This window comes from Neodiprion lecontei, chromosome 1 (assembly GCF_021901455.1).
Source record: "Neodiprion lecontei isolate iyNeoLeco1 chromosome 1, iyNeoLeco1.1, whole genome shotgun sequence".
Lineage (NCBI taxonomy): Eukaryota > Metazoa > Arthropoda > Insecta > Hymenoptera > Diprionidae > Neodiprion > Neodiprion lecontei.
In genome coordinates this window covers 7,057,249-7,070,905 of record NC_060260.1, presented here as the reverse complement: position 1 = coordinate 7,070,905, position 13,657 = coordinate 7,057,249, and the positions used below count along the sequence as shown (strand labels likewise).

The window sequence follows — 13,657 nt, the reverse complement described above, 5'->3', positions numbered from 1 at the left end:
TTGAAGATCACCGTTTCATGGTATATTACAAAATAGCACCAGAGAAAAATGTCCACAAAAGTTACACCCGGATTAAGTATTTGTTTATTTCTTTTTTCAATCCTAGCAATTCCTCTGCTCCAAAAAAAAAAATGCTACCTCTTATCCGAACAACGAATCCAATATCAATTAAGGAGGTTGAACAAAGTTGAAGATTCTTGGAGTGTGGAAAGTAAGGTTGGGATATTCCTACTCTTTACACGACGCTTTGCGTCACTTACAGAATGACGTCACTCCGCACACGTATACATTATACATACATGGATATATAGTATCACATACACGTAGACGCGGATAATCGAGGTGGAAAATATCTCACCGTCGGGTACGGCGTCGCTCAAGAGTCGAAGTTCCGGTTACCCTGGTTGAAATTCTGCCCGTTTCTCCGCAGTTACACGAATGGCGGATAGTTTATAACGTCGCGATAGATTGTCAGGCGTATATAACGTACGTATTACAGAATAAAACCGACCACGTAAATCCACGGATCGATATTTCGTTACACGCGATGCGAACACGTGGGAAATATATTTTTAATAACTGTTTAAATAACGTCGCAGCGACGACGAAACGCGCACGAATACTGAAATTAACAAAGAAATCAACGACTCGAGATTCTCGCCTCGTTCCAGAGGGGAAAAGAACCCGTGAGGTGGAAACGAGAAACACGCGTTCACCAAACAATACTGCAGGTGTATCTGTTCTTTGTAAAACATACCTATACACCTTGATACACAAATATTTTGGAAGAGGTCCAAATCAACGACGTGAGTCAGCCTCTCCCTCCATTTTCTCGCTTCGGCTCCGTTCTCTGTTCGCAAAATTATTACCAAGCGAGAGTGGATGGCTTTTAAAACAACGTGTACTTACCTACAAAATCGCGAATCGTACCGTCTAGTGTTGAAAATGTGGATGCGAGGAGTAATATTGTATTAACAAACGAGTACGCGAACGATGGAAAGTACCTCGATTTTTTCAAATCACATTCAATTTCGTCGAGCTTAAAGAAGGGAGATTCATCACGATAAGCAAAACGATTCAGCAGTATTCGAGGTGTGATTGAAGAGAAGAAAAAAATTACAACGAGACGCGAATTTGCGGCTCGTTTAACAAACGGCAGTAAAAGCAGCAAATAATGATCCACCTCTGAGAGATATACGAAACGGTCTTTGACGGCTGAATTGTCATTTATTATATATATATGTATATATGTACAACATCGAAAGTAATCGACGCTGAGATTCCGATATTGAATTGGTTTCGCTGTGACACCGCGGTGTGAAAAATGAGCCAGACAAAATTATTACATCCATGTATATAGGTATACTACATGATACGGTATTATGGTAATTTTTTACCAACTTTATTTACCGTACGTTTTGAATAAAATATAGGAACCCTTTACGATTTGTCGAAAGTAAATTGTAATTGATTGTCATACAAACATTTTTCCTGTGGTCCGATTTGTTTTTTTTCTTCTTTTTCTGATACTTCGGTACCTTATTAATTTATATAACGCGTCTTTGCGAGGCACGTATAAATATTTTCCCCTTCGAAAATAAAGCGAGATATAATTTGGGGAAGTATCAACTACGTCACAGTGAGTTTTTTCGTTTTTCTACGATGACGCAATACCGTTGGTCGGTTTGAATAAAAATATTAAAAAAAGTCTGAAAAGTGATATCTTTCGGTGAAATTTTTATTTCTTTTAAACATTTTTTTTTTTAAACACATTTTGTTATTCTGTACCGTTCAGAGAATTTTTGATACCGTTGAGGAGTATGTAATGACCGTCGAAAAAACTGGCAGCAAAAAGAATACTCCGAAACAAAATTGAGTTGGTTGGATACCGTTGTTGATATTTTATCTTTCCGTCATGCAGCCAACAAGCTAATTTCAGTTCACGGAATCCATGCATAGGTATTGCAAACGCACGATACCAGGTTTATTTTATGTGAAAACGCGGATAATGGGCGCGTTTTTGTGTCTTCCTCCGGACGTGACGCGTCGGTATTACGGTTCGAGGTATTGACGATTTCAAACACAGAGTAAAGGAGGGAGTCCAACCCGAGGAAGGGACCAAAAAAGAAACTAATAAGAACACGAGGGGAAGAATATAAAAAGGGAGGAAAAAAATTAAATGAAAAATTCGCCAACCGAGGCTTGACGTAACCCGCACCTTACGTGCATACTTAATATGTATGTATAGTACATAGGGGGCATTCCATGATAATTTTTTAGCACCATGTTAGAACCGACCCAAAAGGATCTCGGAATGTTTTTCAGATTTTTGTTACCCGCCAGTGAAATTTCAAGACATTGACAATCCAATTCCAAAAAAATTCACACTGATTTTACGATTTGAAATATGACCTTTGAGCACTTCTCGACAATGAGATATCAATCTTGATTATTTTTTTCGAAAGTTTTCAGTTTTTCCATGTCGGAATTGTGTTTGCTTTTCTTGTAATCTATTTAGATCGAGGGATGAAAAAAAAGTGAAAAAAAGAAACTCCGCTTACGACATGAAAACACTCAAACCTTGCGAAAAAAATTATAACTATTGCGATCCCATTATCGTGTAATGCTTAAAAATCATTATTTAAATCACAAAATCAGTGTAAATGTTATCAGATTAAAGAAAAAAAATGATGTTTTGGAATTAGGTTTTCCATTTCTTTAAATTTCACTGGTGGCTAAAAAATATTTGAAAAAAATTCCGAGACCCTTTTGCGTCAATTGCAACCTTATACTAAAAAATTATGAAAATCGAAGGAGGTGAGGTACCTACATGGGTTCCAAATTTCACGTGGAATACCCTATATAGTATATACAATATACATACGTGTATCTCGGCGTATAATATACCTATATAACACATTAAACCCTCCGAATCGTGAAAATCAAACTTTTCTCACCGTAAACCCATAGGGTTGTTTGAACAGGGATATTTCCGTCTTCTCGTCACCACCGCATGCCGGCAGGCATTTCCTTCCGGACTGAAAAGACTTTAAGCTGCGTAAGAAAACCCGTGTTTCTTCTTTATATCCGTAATGGTATTTGAAAAGTGAGACGGAAAAAAATAAAACGAAGAGAATAAAAACCAAAGGTATACGTGCCCATCGTCGTTATTTTTCTTAACGCAGGAAAAATTCCCTAATTATCTTCCAACTTTCCGACCATTTTATCAAGAATTATTCACGGCCGATAAGCACGATCGGCAACGGCCGTCAACTTCTGACTTTTCTACTGTCTTGGCTTATCGAAGTAGGTGTAGGTACGTAACGATCAAAGGCTGAAAAATTAAGGGAAAAAAGAAACCAGGCAAATGAAAAAACGAAGAAAGAATAAAAAATTAAACAAATATTGCAACGATGCAAAAACAACTATACGGAAGGCTGAATCTTGCAGAACAAATATGTGTATAGCTTGCGGGATATTGAAGCATACGTATTCGACGAAACACAGGTCGATACGAACCTACAGATCTATGGGTATTGCTTTCGCTTCATGGGGGAAGAAAAGTTTTCGCGTTATTTATGTTGTATAAACGTATATAAATATCCGCGTACATTTATATATTAATACATAAAAACCGGGTGGCTGAAGCGTGGCATCTTTTGCGGTATGTCTCATCCGCGATGTATCATTTCCCCCGCGAAAGCATGAGGACGAAACTCTGGGGATGTGTCGTCGTAACTTTGGCAATAATTCATAAGGTATGGAGAAATAAAGAAGCTGTAAGTGTGCAGGTACGCCTACGCAACGGCTATTCACAGTTTCGTTTTTCGCCATTGGAATCTAGAAAAATGGGCGCGAAACTCCGGTTTTTTAATGAAAATACATAGAATAGCCGAGGTTCATAATTATTTTTCCTTCCTTACGTCATCGGAGCCTGCAAGAGAAATTCTTTGAATTTTTTTTTTATCCTGCCCGTTAAGAGCTCCGAGGTAACAAAGTAGGGGGATAAAAAACGCGAATTGTTAGATCGTAACGCGGGCGATATAATAAGACGGCGATCCATCGATCGGTTGCCGAATTCTTAGGGAAGAAAATATCCGTTTCGCTGGTTTCGGTGCCTCATATGATGGTATAACACCAAAGAAATCCTTTTATATTGACAAATATTTTTGGTGAAATTCAGCGGAACAGACGAGTATTGACGAGACTTGTCTCTTTTCGGAACAGGCTTGAATCTGGTACGTACAAATATGGAAGGTCAAAATTCACGAGCGGAAGCATCCAGCATTAAACTTTTACATCGATGTATACGGTGAATTTCATGCGAACCCAACCAACGTCTGACTCTTATCACTTCTATTTTATTTATCACTTTGAATTTTTTTGATCAACTAAAGCATTGTTTAAAAGTGTTGAGAATTATTCGGAAATTTTCAGACCGTTCGAACAAAGTGTTACATCGTAAGAAACAAAATAGAAAATAAAAGCTCTGCGAAAGAAAAAAAAAAAAAAAAAATGGAAAAATCGGGTTATCATGGTTCGAAAAAAGGTCCTTTTCAAAATTATTCCAAATATTTGCAACTAATTCACCAGTTAAATAAATAATCTAAAAAAATTTAGGTCACCGTTTCGTAGTTGGGAGAATCGCAGAAATTTTTTTTAAACAAAATTAGAAACGTTGAGGCTCAGACGTTCGTCGGATTCGTGTCGAATTTTCCATCCACACTTCCATATGTATAATATATGATACATGCGCAGGGATGGGAGAGTGCTAATTCTAGAATACCGAAGAGTATAATATCGATCAGTATAGGTATTTGTCCTTTTTCCCCGAGCCAGAGGAAAAAACGTAGAAAGCAATTTGCGATATTACAGAAGATAAATTAATTTGAAATCCGAGGCGAAGTTTCTCGCTTTCTTCAATTTACCTTTTCCTGCAGAATTGTCGCCGGAGTACGGCGGGCATATACTTTATGGTACCTATACCTATCAACCTACATACCTACGTAGGTTGAAGCGCGTGTTTGATGGAATATTGCGAATCCGCTTCTTATACTCCTATGTCGTGCCTTTACGCCCACCTTGAACACACCTCGCAAAGCTCTCACCCAGCCACCGATGCCGAAATGTTACTACGACCCACTTAGCGTTAAGGGTATTTTCCGCATGCACAGAGTTAGGTTTGCTTGAAACGTGTTTACGTATTCATGCGCGCACTGCTCGACTCTGCATCGTTCGTTTAATATGTAAGGAAAGTTTAACGAGGAGAACGATCTTACTGACAAGCAAGTCGACGGGGAGAATTGTTTTGTGATTCTGGTGTTGAGTGTAAATTGGTCTGAAGTTCGAATCTAAGGTTGGGTGAAAAGAAAACCGTTAAGAAAAAAAAAAAAAATAAAAAAAAAAAATCAAGCAATGACAGTAATTTTCAAAATTTTTGCCAAGTACGAGAGATGAATTTGAACAAATTCGGATACTACGAATTATGATAACGTTTTGTGTTTGGAACCTTTCAAATTATCAAACTCTGTTGTTCTTCATCAGACTCTCTAGGGATTTTCGGTTTTTTTTTTATTCACCATATTTCCAGAGATGGAAATGTACAAATATAAAAACAGATTTGCGTAGGTACGGCGCAATACATTTTCATCAAAAATTGCATCTCCACATTGTAACTACACTGTAATGCTAGATTTCTTGAATGTTTTTCGAAAAATTTGTAAAGATTTTTCAAGTGGATGAAATAAACTCGAAAAAAATAGAATCGTATGGAAAACACCAGAGTTTAATAGTTTTGAACGTTTTGATTATCTAACCTTTCCTCGAATTATCGATATCTTAACTTGTCTCATTTTCGTTCGCAAAAATACATTTTTATTGCATAGTAGGAAAATAACGTTCTCAGCGTTTTTTGGAAAAGCGTTTTACTCTTTTCCTAACTTTTAACCGAAGACTTGTAATTCCACAAATTTTTTCAATCTCATTTAGTACATAAATTCCACGAAGAAATATTTTCCGTTCTACGGAAGCAACGGATAGGTCTGATTTAGCTTTTCAGGATACTTAGGTATGCGTATAGGTATACCTTTAATGCTTAGAAAAATGTTAACACAGAACAGAGAAAGAATCGAACTTTTAATTAAAACTTTTTCATCCCCGAGGCTTACCGCTTATACACCTAATTTCCGCAAGGTTTGACTCCGAATCACGTTTCCCAACATCCCCTTAAATATCGAACACTCGGAAGCAGTGTTACGGGGCGATTTCGAGAGGAGAAACGGTGTTTCCCGTTAATTGGACACCGGCAAGCGATACTTCGGAATGTAATCCTCGGGTCAAAGGACCTTGCGGATTCCTTTGTTCCACTCCTTTCCGAAAGCCACGGTATTTCGGCCGGCTAGGGAAACTAGAAGAACATCTTTGCGTTCCCGTAACTTTCCATACGTAACGTGTTACACGCATACATTGATACTCGCGTGTAACAATAATAATAAAAATAACAACAATCAATAGGGCGTAAAATAATCTGGCAACGGTGAATACATGCCGAGAAAAATTATGGGCGAGAAAATTAAGCAAAGGTAAGAAATTCGGCGTAATTTGCTTCGGTATATCCTGCCCACGGAAGAAAGGAAGACGAAATAGAATTCGGGTTCGTCTGATTATGCTCCAAGGTCATATCTCACAGATATTCCGCCCGGATCGCAGAGAGTGATTTATTTTACGAAGAAGAGAGGGCAGAATTCGTGATTAAAGCAGCGCTCCTCGGTGTTGTGGAAATTTAAACGATAGTCCTTCTTCAGAAATACTCGTATAATTATTCGAGTATGGAATTTTCAATTCTCGTCATGCCTCGTAGCCGGTTTTACATTATACACACGTAAGGTCGCGCTGTTGCTCGAGGGCTTTGGGATTAGGGCCAAGGCTACATCCTGCGGGGTTCCGGATGGTGCTTCTGTCAACTCTGAAGCGGTTGAGGTCGAAATGACGAATTATTCGACACTCGCGAAATTGAGGACGAAAAATATTATCTCCGTTTCAATCTCCGTGCTTGCAAGGAAAACTTAGTCACTCGGAGCTTACGTACCGACGACGGATAGGCAGGCAGGCGCGTAAGAAGGTGCGGACTAAGTTAGCGAAAGTGAGTAAAGTGGGTCCTCCCATAAAGACGCGGGGACGAAACCATTCCCTTTCAATGACGTCGTCCTGTAGAATTTCAATTTTCTCTTTCTTCTCACTCGCGCAAGGACAAAAGCCGAGTCTGTGCCTGATTGATAGCAGTGAACAACTTTTTCGCTCCCGCAGTTTGCTCACTCCTTCTTCGTAGAGATACTATATACTTAGACTGCATAAAAAAAAAATCGAATATCTGTATTTTGGAAATTCAAGTCGAAAGTATTGTTCCAAATGACGAAAAAATAATGCTGTACAAGTTTGAACTGTCGCGATTAATTAATATTTTGAGAATCTATTCCCCATATCGGAGAGTTTGGGAAAATCGAGATTGGATACATACATTGTTAAAATCTGACTGTACGTCATGTAAACCGAAATATAAGGGCGCGCGAATTTCATCCAGGCATATTGTCGTATTGAACTACCCATTTTTTAACGGTGGAAAAGTTAAGTAGGGTCTTGGAATTCAACAGGCGACACGGACTTTGGAATACGTGCCGAGCTTCGCCTTCATGCTTAGACGCGATTATACGCGGACCGGAGCTTTTTAGCAACGCCTCAAAAAGGCGCAGGACTCGTCGTTAGTTATTGTGAGGGTGTCGTCATGAATGGATGTGAAAAACCCCGATCATAATCGCCGGGACAAAAGCCACACGAGCTTATTTCCAGCAATTCTTTCTCCTCTTTTCTTCGTCCTCTAGTCTTCATCCCCTGACTTCGTCCTTCACCCTCATCGCGAGGATCAACTCGAGTATTAATCCAATTAGGGCCGGTGAGATGGTCGTGTTTGAGGTTTAAAATGGCCCTTGAATCACAGTTTGGTAATCGGTCCGCAGGATTGTATTTCAGAGGTTGGTTCAAGTGGGACTGATTCCGAATGGGGGCGAACCCGGCGCTAATGGGAATCGGGATCGACATCCCATCCACTCCATATCCTTCCGCAAGGAACGAGCTCCTGCATCCTTCGATCTTTTCCGCACCGTCAACGTCAACGCCGAGTTAACTCTCGGGCACCGGATAAAAGTGCAGCCACTTTTCCACCCTCGTGATTTGAAGCGCCTGATTGATATCAACGGTGCAGCAAAAGCTTCGGTGCATTGATCTTCACTCTCTCAATTGAGGATGAATTGGACGTACAGACTCGGTAAAAGAGTATTGGAGGAGAAAACGGTCAACTATGATCAAAAGTTTAATTTTGGGGTGAAAAAGCTCGTCAGATTAAATAATCGTCTAATTTGTTTACGTTATTTTCTTTCTCGTTCCACGCCAAAAGAAACGACATCGCTCCTCCAATTTTCATTACTGACAGCTCATTCTGTTCGTTAACCAATTCTCTACAAATTGGCTGAGATGAGCTTTCTCCGATGTTGCCCAATTATCGCTATAGCTTGTAATGAATAAGCTCATCTTTTGTAACGGGATGCGTTAACACCGTCAAAAAATCATTTCAGGACCTTTTTCAGGGAGAAACCGCTAACCAACGATGATTTCACCCTAATTGGCATAAAAAAAATTGGAACAATGGTGTAATTTTGGCATTCAAATGTTTAAACCAGTGGCGTAATCTCGTAAAAGTTATTAACCTCCTGCGTATAAAACTGGTGTCACACCGGGGTCACCGGATACCCCACATCAAAAGTCATTGCGTAGAAACGGAGACATCGGTTTGAATAATTTGAAAAAATTCTGAGATGCTCTTAAACTGTGGTATGTCAAGGCAAATTAGTTGTCTTTAGCAAAATGAAATTTTGAATGTTAAAAAAAAAAAAAGATTCAAGAAACAACCAAGTATCGGAAAGTGTATCATTCGATTCAAAGAATCGTAACTCACTGAATTTTCAATATTTTCACCTGGAAATTGATTGACTAGCTTTCAAGGCACAAACATTTAAGAAAAAAGAAATATGTGGACACTGCGAGATGAAAAAAGGTATTCATTAGAGTGAGTGAATTTTTGGAAAAAGAATGAATTAACGATTTTTACAATATTTAATTATTCATCTTGTATCAAAACAGATTATTTTGCGTGTTTTTCATATGAAATTTACGGCGATCATACCGCGGGGTCATTTCGACCCCATTCACGTAGCGTAAGCAGCGTTAACTTTGTCCCGAATGTAATTAAATTTTTTAAACCTCAATCCGACCGTCCCGTTTCGCGTTATATTATTTTCCCCAAGTTCCATAACATCTTCATTTCGGTTCAATAATACCGACCATTTTGCGTGCGGGTAAAATCGTGAGAGAATTCAGTTTCTCAGTCTAGAATTTATCTTCTGGATGAAACGCAGCAGTGTATTCTCGCACAAAGGGAATAGCGTCATTCCCATGTCCCAGATGAATTCATCCCGTGAGCCACTGTACGGTACACATTCAGATGTAAAAAATAGAGAAGGCGAGGAGAGAGAAGCGCCGATGTAACGTGCGTATAGATCTACAGTCGCGGGTGTGCCGCTTTTCCATACGCGTTCGCGAAGGGTTTATTTCGAGCTTTAAAGTTCCTTTCAAGATTCTACGCTCGAGCAAACTCGTAAGCAACACGTCTTTCCGGTCTCCGTGCACGCGTCTATTGCATACTTCGCTGCAGTCCTTCTCGGAATTTTTCATTCGATTGAAAAATACTATCTTCAACTTCCTTGCGCTCTTGTACGAATTCGCTTTCCCGGACCCGTCCACTCAATCAATACAATTTAATTAACGCTCTCTCCGATAATTTCCCATAAGTACTGAGTAAAACCCACGTTCTCGTCTGACTTGATATCCGCTTGACGAAGGAAATGCTGCCGGCATAATAAATTCATGCGCGGATTATGTGTACGAGCGCAAAGCACGGCTGTAAGGAACCCTCGTCGAACCTTGACCCTTCTTCGCAAAGCTCGAAGGTACGCAGGTACACGCTTACCCGCCTCTTGCGTTGAACGCTCCGCAAATAGACTCTGTTTGAAACTTCGAAAGGGCTGTTCGAATTTCCACAAGACAAATGGGTGTATCCACTAATTCTCACGGGGAGCTTTGGAAGCTCCTCGCGTCATCAAGTCTTCAGACTCCGCTTACAGCTAAATGAGCGAGTGCAGGATCGGCACGTTGTGCGAAACTGGGGGAGGTTGAAAAAATTAACGCCTAGTCGAGGGGGAGATCAAGGATGTCTGTTACTAAGCAGCGGTTCGTGATCTCCGTTTTGCGGACGGTTACGGTAATCACGTTAATGTGACGCACATTCTGGAAATATTAGACGCAGGTGGGTGGGGGGCGGAATGTGAAACCTTTTCCTAAAAAATTATGTCCTTAGGTACACGTATCTTCAATATGTGATGGTATACGTCGTCGTGTAGAAAGTAACTTTTTCACAGTGTTTTGTCGCCGACGGTATAATATTAAATTTACAATTTTAATATACGTTCGTCAAATTACTTCTCTCTCTTGTTTTATTTTTTCCCTGTTCGTTCCGCTTTTCTCGATTATCTCGTTCCTTTAAACCCACGCGACGACACAAATTTTATACACCTGTCCAACGTTTGTGTAGATACTTTTCTATTTACGCATTCATGCACAGACGCTCGTGAATTTGACGTTTATACTCGGAGAGTCACAAAGCGCGTCACACCTTTTTCCCTTTTGTTTGACCGGGGAATTGCCATACCCTGAAAAACGGACACGTCAGGGAAAGAAATTGGCGGATGTGAATTGGAGGAGAAAAAAAAAGTTTTTAATTTCAGGCATTTCATAAAACCCGATTTTTATCTATAGAATCTTTAATATAATAATTAATAATTAATATAAACAAAATTTTCTTAATCGATTCTCATTCGTTCAAAGAAACATCGGGAAACATGATAAAAGTCGGAGCATATAAAATTTGAAACCTTCACGTTTTTGGTTTATTTTTAGTCTGAAATTCAGTCGCCTGTTATACCCTTGAAAAATCGTAACCCCAGATAATCTCAGTTAAGCGGCTTTCCTGCAAACCTGATTGCTCGTTATTTCAAGTGAAAAATGTTACGCGTCAATCAAACAGTGGGCTCGTAACAGGGAAGGGCTAAAAAGTAGAAATCGCGTAGGCTGGAGCATCGGAACACAATTAAAAAAACAGAATAAAATAAATGGAAAACAGATTTCAGAAAACTGGCAACTCAGGGTTGCCATTTACATCCCGCTTTGAAGATTCGCTTTAAAGCCAACGCACGGTTACATTTCGAATAGGTGGTCGGAAAACAAGAGAAGAAAAAACTACCAAAATGTCGAACATCAGTAGTAAAGCCTGGCTTCTGTCAGCCTTCGGCGCGCCGATGCGAGCGAGCCGGTCTGATTATATCCGCACACTTTCCACTGCTAGTGATTATATTGCATTATAGCGACGGTGTTTGAAGGGGAAAAATACCGCAGTAAATTCTCCATCGAGGAGGGTGAACACAAACTCCGTTGCAGTTAGATACGCCATTTCTCTCCAACCTTATGAAGAGCATCTCGTCACTTCACCACATCTCGCGTAAAACTGTTGCATGCATCGAGCCGATATAACCGTGAAGCTGAGGTATTACGGGTATAAAATAGCGGTTCAAACGCTCGAACCTGCACATCGATACTTGTCGCGAATATTTGATTTGAAGGTCTCGAAAATTTCGTCCCGTGTTTACCAACGCAAAGTTCGACTTGTTTACAAGACCGATTTCGCCGTATAGGCAGCAATGATTTATTCCTCGAATCTATCTACCGTTTGTCGAAATGAAGATGGATTAAACACGAATAAGGCTCTCTGATTTCTCCTATTCCCCGTAGACCGAAACTTGGTGGTATCTTGATCTTCGAAAATTAACTCTAAGGGTGTGTTGCTACCCGGTCGAAAGTTGGCCGTCGTCTCTTGGATGCAAATTATAGAGTCTCTGAGCTTGGCAAATTTCTGAGCAACCGTTGCGTTATGATAAACAAATCCGAAGACCTGATCCTCGCCTTCTGGTTTCTCAGAAAATAGTTTCAACATAATTTACGACTCACAGTTTTAAGCTCTCCATGCTTGACGCGCAGGTTAAACCGAGGCTAAAATTTGACGCAAATTCATTCGGCACGTAAGTATAGCTCTGTGGAAAAGGAGAGAGAGCGAGAGAGGAAATATTGAACGGATCTTTTCAACGCGTCAATAAAACCTGAACTCTGTTTCTGCTGCTATCTTCATCGTATACGCGATATAACTGAGATTTTGCGTTATTGAGAGGAAGCTTTTTTTTTTAAACATGCACAGCGGGACTTACCGATCAGATGCGGTTGCAGGAGCAGTTCTTCCTTCCTCGCGCAGCTTACATTTCTCTTCAAGCTCCAGGAAAGATTTACAATACACAACAAGTTTAGTCCCCGTTCTATCGGAATAAATTAACGAAAATAGTCGTCTCGTTTTTACAGAAATGGTTTCATCAACGTTTTGACCGTTTCTCTTATCACGCTTTACAGAGAAGTCAATCTCTCACACTCGATAATGTCGGATGTATATTTTATTCATACAGATTATACCGCGTCTGGAAATTATTCGGTGAAACTTACACACCCGTTTTCACTGTACAACGCACAAGTTTACTTTTTGCCTTACGTCGAACGAGGTGGATGAAAGAAAATCGAATCATTTAACGTAGGTGGCGAGAGAGAAATCGATGTCACGAAATTCTAGCCAAACTTATACGATCCGCAGCTAGACACTCCAGCCGAGATCGGTTCATGTCACACTGGATACGTCGAACGATATTTCGCACCCTACTGAATCCCCCCCTCCTTGCCTCCCGACGAGAATTCAAATCGCTTAGCGTAAACTCGATTCGTAACGCCAATCTTAACGCTCAGCTTCTTACGGGGCCAGAAAGAAACAAGAATTAGGAAACAAGAATCAGCCAAAATCTAAGAGCAAGGTGGACAGCTAATTTTATACCAATCGCGCGATTGATTCTGAAATTTATTTCGATGAGAAGTAAAAATTTCCACGGTATCAAATTTCGCATATTTAGCCGGATTGCAAAAATCGCTTGTTTTTATTCTTTCAATATCAAGTGAATATTTCATTCTCATAAAACTAACCGTCAATAACCGATTCCATAATTCGATTGATGGGTACGACTGAGAATGTTAATTTTCGCATATTTGCTCGAGCATCTGTGTCGTAAAATTTATTGTCATTCTCGGCCGTAGCTACTTGAATTGCGGGTTCCCGTAGCGGCTGTCTTCCATTGATTGATGTATCGGCCACCGTACGTATTCGGTAATTTTGAGTCGGTTTTTTCTCACGTCCAACAGTTGAATAGAACAGAAATTATTACACGGATTGAAAACTCCCGAAGGGGCAGAGAACCCTTCTAAGCATTACGAAATTATAGCCGCGGGTTGTTTCCCTCAGGGGGTCAGAGTGTTTGTTTCGAGAAAATGAAACAAATAATTACACGGTTCGCCAGAGTAGACAAACTCTCGTGTATCAGAGTGGGAGAGAGAAAGAGAGATGGATTGT

The 13,657-nt window shown here is 40.0% G+C and overlaps 1 protein-coding gene across 3 annotated transcripts in view; it reads right to left on the bottom strand.

Moving 5' to 3' along the window:
* Nucleotides 1–13,657, bottom strand: part of LOC107225150 — a 51,628-nt gene that overhangs the window by 33,368 nt on the left and 4,603 nt on the right. Inside the window, exon 2 of one of the 3 annotated variants that reach the window (XM_015665507.2) lies at nucleotides 12,423–12,683. The exons of 1 other annotated variant lie outside the window; for it this stretch is intronic. The gene's annotated coding sequence lies outside the window, so the exon portion shown is untranslated. Of the gene's footprint in view, nucleotides 1–358; nucleotides 661–12,422; nucleotides 12,684–13,657 lie in introns of those variants that run through there. One more of the 3 variants, XM_046742735.1, reaches the window with a different exon arrangement.